At 35.5% G+C, this 9,074-nt stretch overlaps 1 pseudogene; it reads left to right on the forward strand.

Moving 5' to 3' along the window:
* Positions 1–2,730: 2,730 nt before the first annotated feature.
* Positions 2,731–4,095, forward strand: LOC115846748 (tubulin alpha-1C chain pseudogene; annotated as a pseudogene).
* The last annotated feature ends 4,979 nt before the right edge of the window (positions 4,096–9,074 follow it).

Here is a 9,074-nt window from a genome sequence, read left to right on the forward strand (position 1 = left end):
GGAAAAGAAAGAAAAAAATGAAGAAAAGTAAGCAGAACCTAAGTACTTACAGGCCACAATCAAGTGGATTGATATATATGCTATGGAAGTCCCGAGAATAAAAAGGAAAGGAAAGGTGCAGAGATTATTTGCAGAAATAATTGGCCAAAAATTTTTTAAAAATCTGAGTAAAAGACATACAAATCCAAGTTGCTCCAAAAACTTCACATAAGAAGCACCCAAAGAGACCCACAACCAGACACATTACTATCAAACTGTCAAACTCTAACACCAGACAGAATCCTGAAAATAGCAAGAGACTTATCATGTACAAGGGATCTCTAGTAAGATTATTAAAGTATTCTTCAGCAGAAACCTTGTAAGCCAGAAGCATTGGGATCATATATTAAAATGCTGAAAGAAAAAAAGAAAACTGTCAATCAAAAATTCTGTATCTGGCAAAAATATACTTCAAAAATGAGAGAGAAATTAAATCATTCTCAGAAAAACACAAGCTGAGGGTGTACATTACCACTAGACTTATTCTACTAGAAATGTTAATCAGAATAGTTCAAGCTGAAATGAAAGGACACAAGACAGTAACTCATAGCCATTGAAAATATAAATATCCTCAGTAAAGGTAAATGTATAGACAAGTATGAAAATGTGATTATTGGTTAGCCAACTACATTTTAAAATTTTTCTACAGGATTTAAAAAACATGTAGAGAAAAATAATTATAAATCTAGCTACTGTGTACAAAATACATAAATATGTTATAAAGTGGGGGTGATGAGCTATAAAGGAGTAGAACTTTGTATGCTATTGAAGTTAAGTTGGTATCAATTTAAAACAGATTATTATATTTTAGGATATTATATGAAATTCACATGGTAATCACAAAAATAATATCTATAGAGTATACTCAGAAAGAAATGAGAAGGGAATTAAAAGGTGTCACTACAAAAAATGGCTGAAAAATTAAGAAAGCAGTGATGGAGTAAATGAGGGGAAAATGCTGTAAGAGCTACAGAAAATAACAAAACGGCAAAAGTAAGTCCTTCCCTTTCAGTACTTATTTTAAATGTAAATGGATTAAATTCCCATATCAAAATGTAAAAATAAGTAGAATGGATATAAAACAGGATCCACTATGGGCTACCAGAACCCAATTTAGATCTACAAACACATATAGGTTGAAAGTGAAAGTATGGAAAAAGGAGATTCCATGCAAATATTAGCAAAAAGAGATCTGGAGTGATTATACTAATATCAGAAAAATTATACTTTGTCAAAAATTAATACAAGGGACAAAGAACTTTATATATTGATACAAGAGTCAACTCTCCAACAATATATAGCAATTATAAACATATAGTCAGCCCTTCGTATCTGCAGGTTTTGCATCTGTGGATTCAACTAACCATATATAGAAAATATTTTAAAAATAAAAATTTCAGACAGTTGTAAAAAATAAAACTTGAATTGACAGCATGCCAGACTATTTACATAACATTTACATTTTATTAGATATTATAAGTAATCTAGAGATGATTTAAAGTATATGGGAGAATGTGTGTAAGTTATGTGCAAATACTACACCATTTTGTATGAGAGACTTGAGCATCCACAGATTTCGGTATCCATAGGGGATCCTAGAACCAATCCCACATGAATAGGAGGGAAGACTGTATATACATGAAAGATCAGAGCTCCAGCAAAAAGTAGTGCTAAGAGGAAATTTTATAGCTATAAATTTCAACTATTAAAAATAAGGAAGATATCAAATCAACACCCTAACTTTACATCTTAAGAACTCGGACAAAGGAGACCATCTTTTAAAGGATTCAGACAGCCGTGGGAGACAGGCTTGCAGGAAATGCTTCATTACCTATAGTGCACTGGCACTGACTAACAGGACTTGAACTGGCTGCCACTAGGAAGTATGGTCCAGTTGCCAACAGCCAACACAGTGGAAGGGTGACATATCTCACTATGAGTATGCTAAGGACACCTCTAAACTTCCTCCATGTCAGGCAGATGAAGTTACTACTTTATTTCACCACCTTGCAGGTAACTGAAATTGTATTATCCCTGCAGCTCACTCAGTTCTATCTCTCTGCATTTAGATAGCTCCAGTGACTCTCAGAACTCCCCCGTCTGTTCTTTTTGTTCTACTCTAGAGGTGAGCCTGGCAGAGCCAGCAAACTGCGTCTTCTTTCCATAATTCACTTAACTGAACAATTCAGCTCTATTTGAAGACCTTCTGCCTTGGTCTCTGGAGCCCCCATGCTTAGGATTGTAATGAGGAACGGGCCTGAAGCAGTCCCATACCTTGGAGTTTATTTGAATATGGTTAACTCTCTCATTTTAGGGCTCTGTAAAAGATATAGTGAAATTTCTCTTGAAATGAATTACTGTAGGAGAAAAATTGCATACATATATATTTGAAAAAAAATACCTCTATATAGGCCTACTTGAACAATTATGTAAATGAAATTTGTTTTTTTAAAGTAATAACAAACTGGAACTTTTTTCTAGAAAAGGCAAAGCAACAACAAAAAGAGGCTCAGGGTGGACCTGATGCCCACCCTCCAGACACGTGTCCCAGAAAGGGGTATATTGGTTCCTTTGGAGCCAAACAGCCTCTCACTACTTCTCCCCCAGATTGCTTGGTAGTTTGTCAGTGGGTGATACTTGTTGCTGTCCCCTTGCATCATCCAGCCCTGCAGAGCCCTACAAATCCCAGTCATGTGTGAATCCATCTCCATCTAATTTGGCTGAACTGGAGTCCAGTTTGGTAATGACTGCTGAGATCTCTACCTCCTGAAAAATAGTGTCCAGCCCAGTGACCAGATGTCACATGACAAGATCATTAGGGGAGGAGATGACTCTTTTAACACTCTCTTCATTGAGATGGATGCTGGCAAACATGGGATCAGGGTAGTGTTTCTAGAGCTGGAACTCATGGCCATCATGAAGTTCACACTGGCACCTACCACCAGCTCTTCCATCCTGAGCGGCTCATCATGGGCAAAGAAGATTCTAACAATAACTATGCCCATGGGTACTACACCATTGACAAAGAGATCACTGACCTTGTCTTGGACCAAATTTGAAAGTGGCTGAACAGTACATAAGTCTTCAGGGCTTCTTGGTTTTCCACAACTTTGGTGGGAGAACTGGTTTTTGGTTCACCTTCCTCCTGATGGAATGGTCTCTCTGTTGATGATGGCATGATGTCCAAGGTGGAGTTCTCCATTTATCCACCACCTAGATTTCCACAGCTATAGTTGAACCCTACAATTCCATTCTCACCACCCTGGAACACTGTGATTGTGCCTTGATGATAGACAATGAGGTCATCTATGACACCAGTTGTAGAAATCTTGATATTGAGCACTCAACTAAACTAACTAGTTGAGTTAGCACTCAACTAACCTTAACCATCCTATACATAATCTTATTAGCCCGATTGTGTCCTCCATCACTGGTTCCCTTAGATTTGATGGAGCACTGAATGTTGATCTGACAGAATTACAGACCATCCTGGTTCCCTATCTCCACATGCACTTAACTCTAGCTACATTTGCCCCCATCATCTCTGCTGAGAAAGCCTACCAAAAACATCTTACTATAACAGAGACCACCAATGCATGGCTTGAGCCAGCCAACCAGATGGTGAAATGTAACCTTCACCATGGCATATACATGGCTTACTGCCTGTTGTACTGTGGTGATGTGGTTTCCAAAGATGTCAATGCTTCCATTGCCACTATCAAGACCAAGTACACCATCCAATTTGTGGATTAGTGCCCCACTGGCTTCAATGTTGACCCTAATTACCAGCATCCCATTGCAGTATCTAGTGGAAACCTGGCCAAAGTACCACGAGCTGTGAGCAACACAATAGCCATTACTGAGGCCTGGATTTGCCTAGACAACAAGTTTGACCTGATGTATGCCAAGTGTGTCTTTGTTCACTGGTATATTGGTGAGGGTATGGAGGAAAGAGAGTTTTCTGAGGCCTAGGAGGACATGGTTGCACTTGAGAAAGATTATGAGAAGGTTGGAGTGGATAGTGCTGAGGGATAGGATGAGGGTGAAAAGTATTAACCTTCTGTTGCAAATTTACACTACATTTTCTTGAGACTGTCTTATTTATGTTGCTCTGTGAAGCTGTCTATTGTGGCCCTAACTTGTCAACAAAAGTGATGTTTCCATTAACAAAAGGAATAAGAACAATCTAAACCCAAGACTTAAAGAAGGAAAAAAATAATAAAGGTTGGAGTGGATATAAATAAAGTAGCAAGTAGAAAAATAAGAGAGAAAATCAATGAAACCGAGATTGGTTCTTCAAAATGATCAACAAAATTTACACATCTTTACTTAAATTGACTAAGAAAAAGAAGCCACAAGTAGCCAAAAATCAGAAATGAAAGTGGAAATATGACTACTGATTTTGCAAAAATATATAGGATTATAAGAGTTGTGAACAATTGTTAAGTCAACAAATTAAATAACTTGAATGGACAACTTCCTAGAAAAACATAAGATTGAATCATAAAGAGATAAAAAAAATCCTGAATATACTTATACTTAGTGAAAAGACTGAATTGTCAAAGAGAAAGATAGGCATGTGTTAAAGTTGGCAAGACACATTTTACTCAGGCTACTGTAGGATGGAAGAGAGATGTTAGTATTAACTGAATTCAACTCCACTGAAACAAAAACTGAGGCTTTTTAAATGCTGAGATGTACCAAAGGAAAACTACTGAAGGACATGGAAGGGGGTTTGAGTTGAAGAGGGGGATATTGGTCAATATGATTAGGCCCTCTGTGTTTGCTAATTGGCGCTTATTGAAGTGAGGCTCCTACCCTGTACAGAGACTGTGAGATAGGAACCCTATTTTTCTTAATGATTCCATTTCAAAAGGATGGCTCCTATATCCTTGAAGAAAGCATTTCTGGATTATAGTAGATTTACATCTTAAAGGGAAAGAGAAAGAATTCACAATTGCAAGTTTTCTAAAGTAAATGCTTTAATAAAGGGGAAGTCAGGGGCCTATAGTCATGTTCCAGTTGGAAAAACAGTAAATTATTTTTGCAGCATTGAGCTCTCTCAGGCAGACTTTTTAAGGGACCTAGAGTCAAGCTAGGGACATGAGCTTGGGCTGATATAAGCCATTTTACAATTTGGTCAAGTCTTTCAGTGTGTGAGGGGTAGAATGAGGGTTGGATGGAGCTGTTTCTGCCAAGAGTTTTGCAGTACTCATAGGCAAAGTGTTAGGCTTAGTAAAGAAAAGGTCTCAGAGGAACCTGACTAAAATTTGGTCAAGGAGAGAGTCTTTTTTTCTGAATAAGTATTCAAAAATTTCTCAACAACAACAAAAATCCAGGAACAGAAAGCTTCACTATTGAATTCTACTAAACATTTAAAGAAGAATTAACAACCATATTTCTTATAGTCATCCAAAAAATCAAAGGAGAAAAAAGAACACTTCCTAACTCATTCTATTAAGTCAGAATTACCCTGATACCAAATCCAGACAAATAAATGAAAGAAAAGAAAATAACAGATCAATATCCCTTATAAATATTCATGCAAAAACCCTGAACAAAATACAAGCCAAATTCCAAAGCATGTTAAAAAGATTATATACCATAATCAAATGGGATTTAGTTCCAGAAGGCAAGAATGTTTCAACGTATGAAAATCAAAGTAATACACCACATTCACAGAATGAAAGAAAACAACCACATGATCATCTCAATTGAAGCAGAAGAAATATTTTTACAAAATTCAACACTCTTTCATGATAAAAACACTCAACAAACTAAGAATAGAAAGTAACTATATCAACATAATAAAAAGTCATATGTAAAAAACCCACAGCAGGCTTCCCTGGTGGTACAGTGGTTGGGAATCTGCCTGCCAATGCAGGGAACATGGGTTCGAGCCCTGACCCAGGAAGATCCCACATGCCGTAGAGTAACTAAGCCTGTGCACCCCAACTGTTGAGCCTGCAAGCCACAACTACTGAAGCCTCCTCACTTAGAGCCCGTGCTCCGCAACAAGAGAAGCTATCACAGTGAGAAGCCTGTGCAGTGCAATGAAGAGTAGCCCTCACTTGCTGCAACTAGAGAAAGCCCGAACGCAGTAACAAAGACTCAACAGAGCCAAAAATTAATTAATTATGCAAAAATAAGATTAAAAACCCACAGCTAACATCGTACTCAATGGCAAAAGACTGAAAGCTTTCCCTCTAAAAACAAGACAAGGATGATGTTTTTACCTTTTCTATTCAACATAACAGAATTTGTAGCAAGAACAATTGGGCAAGAAAAAGAAATAAAACTCCCCCAAATTGAAATGGAAGGAATAAAAGTATTTCCATTCAGAGATGACGTGAATTTATATGTACAAAACACTAGTGATTCCATAAATTAAATGGTTAGACATAATGGAGGAACTAAGTAAAACTGCAAGAACTTTAACACAAAAAGATCAGTTGCATTTCTATATACTAAAAATGAACAATTCAAAATGAAATGAAGAAAACAATTCCATTTAATATCATCAAAAATAATAATATATTTGGGAATAAACTTAACCAAAGAGGTGAAACTTGTACAATGAAAACTAAAAAAAATATTGCTGAAAGAAATTAAAGAAGACACAAATAGAAAGACATTCCATGTTCCTGAATGGAAGTTTTAATACCTACAGATATTAATCTATAGGAATCAACAGACTCAATTCCAATCAAAACACCAATGATATGTTTTACACAAATAGAAAAAATCAACCTAAAATTCATATGGAACCTCAAGGGACTCTGAACTGCCTAAACAAGTTTGAAAATGAAGAATAAAGTTGGACATCTCACACTTCCTGATATCAAAATTTACTACAAAGCCACAGTAACCAACATAGTGTTTTACTTGCATAAATATACACTTATAAACCAATGGAGTAGAATAGAAAGCCCAGAAATAAACAGATACAGGGTCAAATGATTTTTGACAATGGTGCCATGAACACTCAACAGGTAAACGGCGTGTTTTTAAGAAATTGTGTTGGGAAAAATGGATATCCACAAGCAAAAGAATGATGTCAGACCCTTACCTTACACCATATAACAAGATTGACTCAAATGGATCAAAGACATAAACATATGACCAAAACTATAACACTCAGAAGAAAACATTGGGGAAGAGCTTCTTGACATTGATTTGGCAATGATTTATTGGATATGACACAAAAAGTACAGGCATCAAAGAAAAATAGATCAAAATTTAAAACTTTTGTGCTTTAGGAAACACTAATAACAGAATAAAAGGGCAGCCCATGGAATGAGAAAAATATTTGCAAATCATATATCTGCTAAAGGATTAATAACCAGAATATAGAAAATAACTTTTAAAACTCAGCTCAGTGCTTTGTGACCACCTAGAGGAGTGGGATAGGGAGGGTGGGAGGGAGGGAGACTCAAGAGGGAAGAGATATGGGGACATATGTATATGTATAACTGATTCACTTTGTTATAAAGCAGAAACTAACACACCATTGTAAAGCAATTATACTCCAATAAAGATGTTTAAAAAAAGACCAAAACAAAAAAAAAACCTCAACAACAAAAATCAAACAACCTTATTAAAAAGTGAACAAAGAATTTGAATAGACATTCCAAAGAAGATATACAAATCATAAGCTCATGAAAAGATTCCCAACATCACTAATCATCAGAAGAAATCAGGGAAATAGAAATCAAAAAGTCAGCGAGGTACCAGTTTATTCCAGTTAGAACGGCTATTATATGAAAAAACAAACAAAAAACCCAGAACATCACAGGCATTGGTGAGAATGTGGAGAAATTAGAATCTTTGAGCATTGTTAGTTGTAATATAAAATGGCACAGTTGCTGTGGAAAATATTAATGGCAGTTCCTCAAATAATTAAGCATAGAATTACCACATGACCCAATCCTTTCACTTCTGGTTATACACACCCAAAAATTGAAAGCAGGGACTTGAAGAGATAGGTGTACATGCATATTCATAGCAGCATTATTTGCAATAGCACAAAACTTGAAACCACCCAAATGTCCATTGATGGATGAATAGATAAATAAAATGTGATACATACATACAATGGAATATTATTCAGCTTTAAAATAGAAATAAATTTTGACATATGCTGCAACATGGATGAAACTTGAAGGCACTATGCTAAGTGAAATAAGACAGACACAAAACAATATTTTATGATTCCATTTATATGAGGTACCTAGAATAGTCAAATCATAGAGACAGAGACTAGAGTGGTGGTTGTCAATGTCTGGAGAGAGGAGAATTGAGAGTTATTTTCCAAAAGGTACAGAGTTTCAATTTGGGAAGATGAAAATGTTCTGGAGTTGGATGGTGGTAATTTTTGCACAAAAATGCGAATATATTAATGCCACTGCCCCGAACATATAAGATGATTAAAATGGTAAATTTTATGTTATGTATGTTTTAACACACACACTCACACACACACACACACACACACACACACACACCAGAATTGGAAAAGAAATACACACATATTTCTCCATATCAAAAGTGTACCAGATCCATATTCCAGGTAAAAGAAGGTATTTTTTTTAAATGGCTGCTCCAATTAACAGTCTTGCAGCAATTATTGGAAATACCCTTCTTATATCCTCAACAACTGTAATATAATTTGCAACAGAAAAATGCTAAACACTTTTCACAACTTGAAGAGTAAAAATATTATATTTTCTGTGATTTTCATGTTTTTGAGTTACACTTTTCAATGTGTATTTTCAGAATGATACAGGCACATTTGTGGGTCATTTGAATTTTTTCTTTTACTAATTTTCTAGTAATACAATTTAACCACTTATTTGGGGATGAATTCATACTTCTGTTTAATTTTTAAAATATATCATAAATATTATCTCTTTGACATGTTATTAATTTTCCCCTTGCTATTTTTTTCATTTAATTTCTCTATGGTTTGCCTTTTCCATCATAGTTTTGCCTATAGTATAATGATCCAAATATTCTTCCTTTACCGTAATATTATA

This window comes from Globicephala melas, chromosome X, assembly GCF_963455315.2.
Source record: "Globicephala melas chromosome X, mGloMel1.2, whole genome shotgun sequence".
Lineage (NCBI taxonomy): Eukaryota > Metazoa > Chordata > Mammalia > Artiodactyla > Delphinidae > Globicephala > Globicephala melas.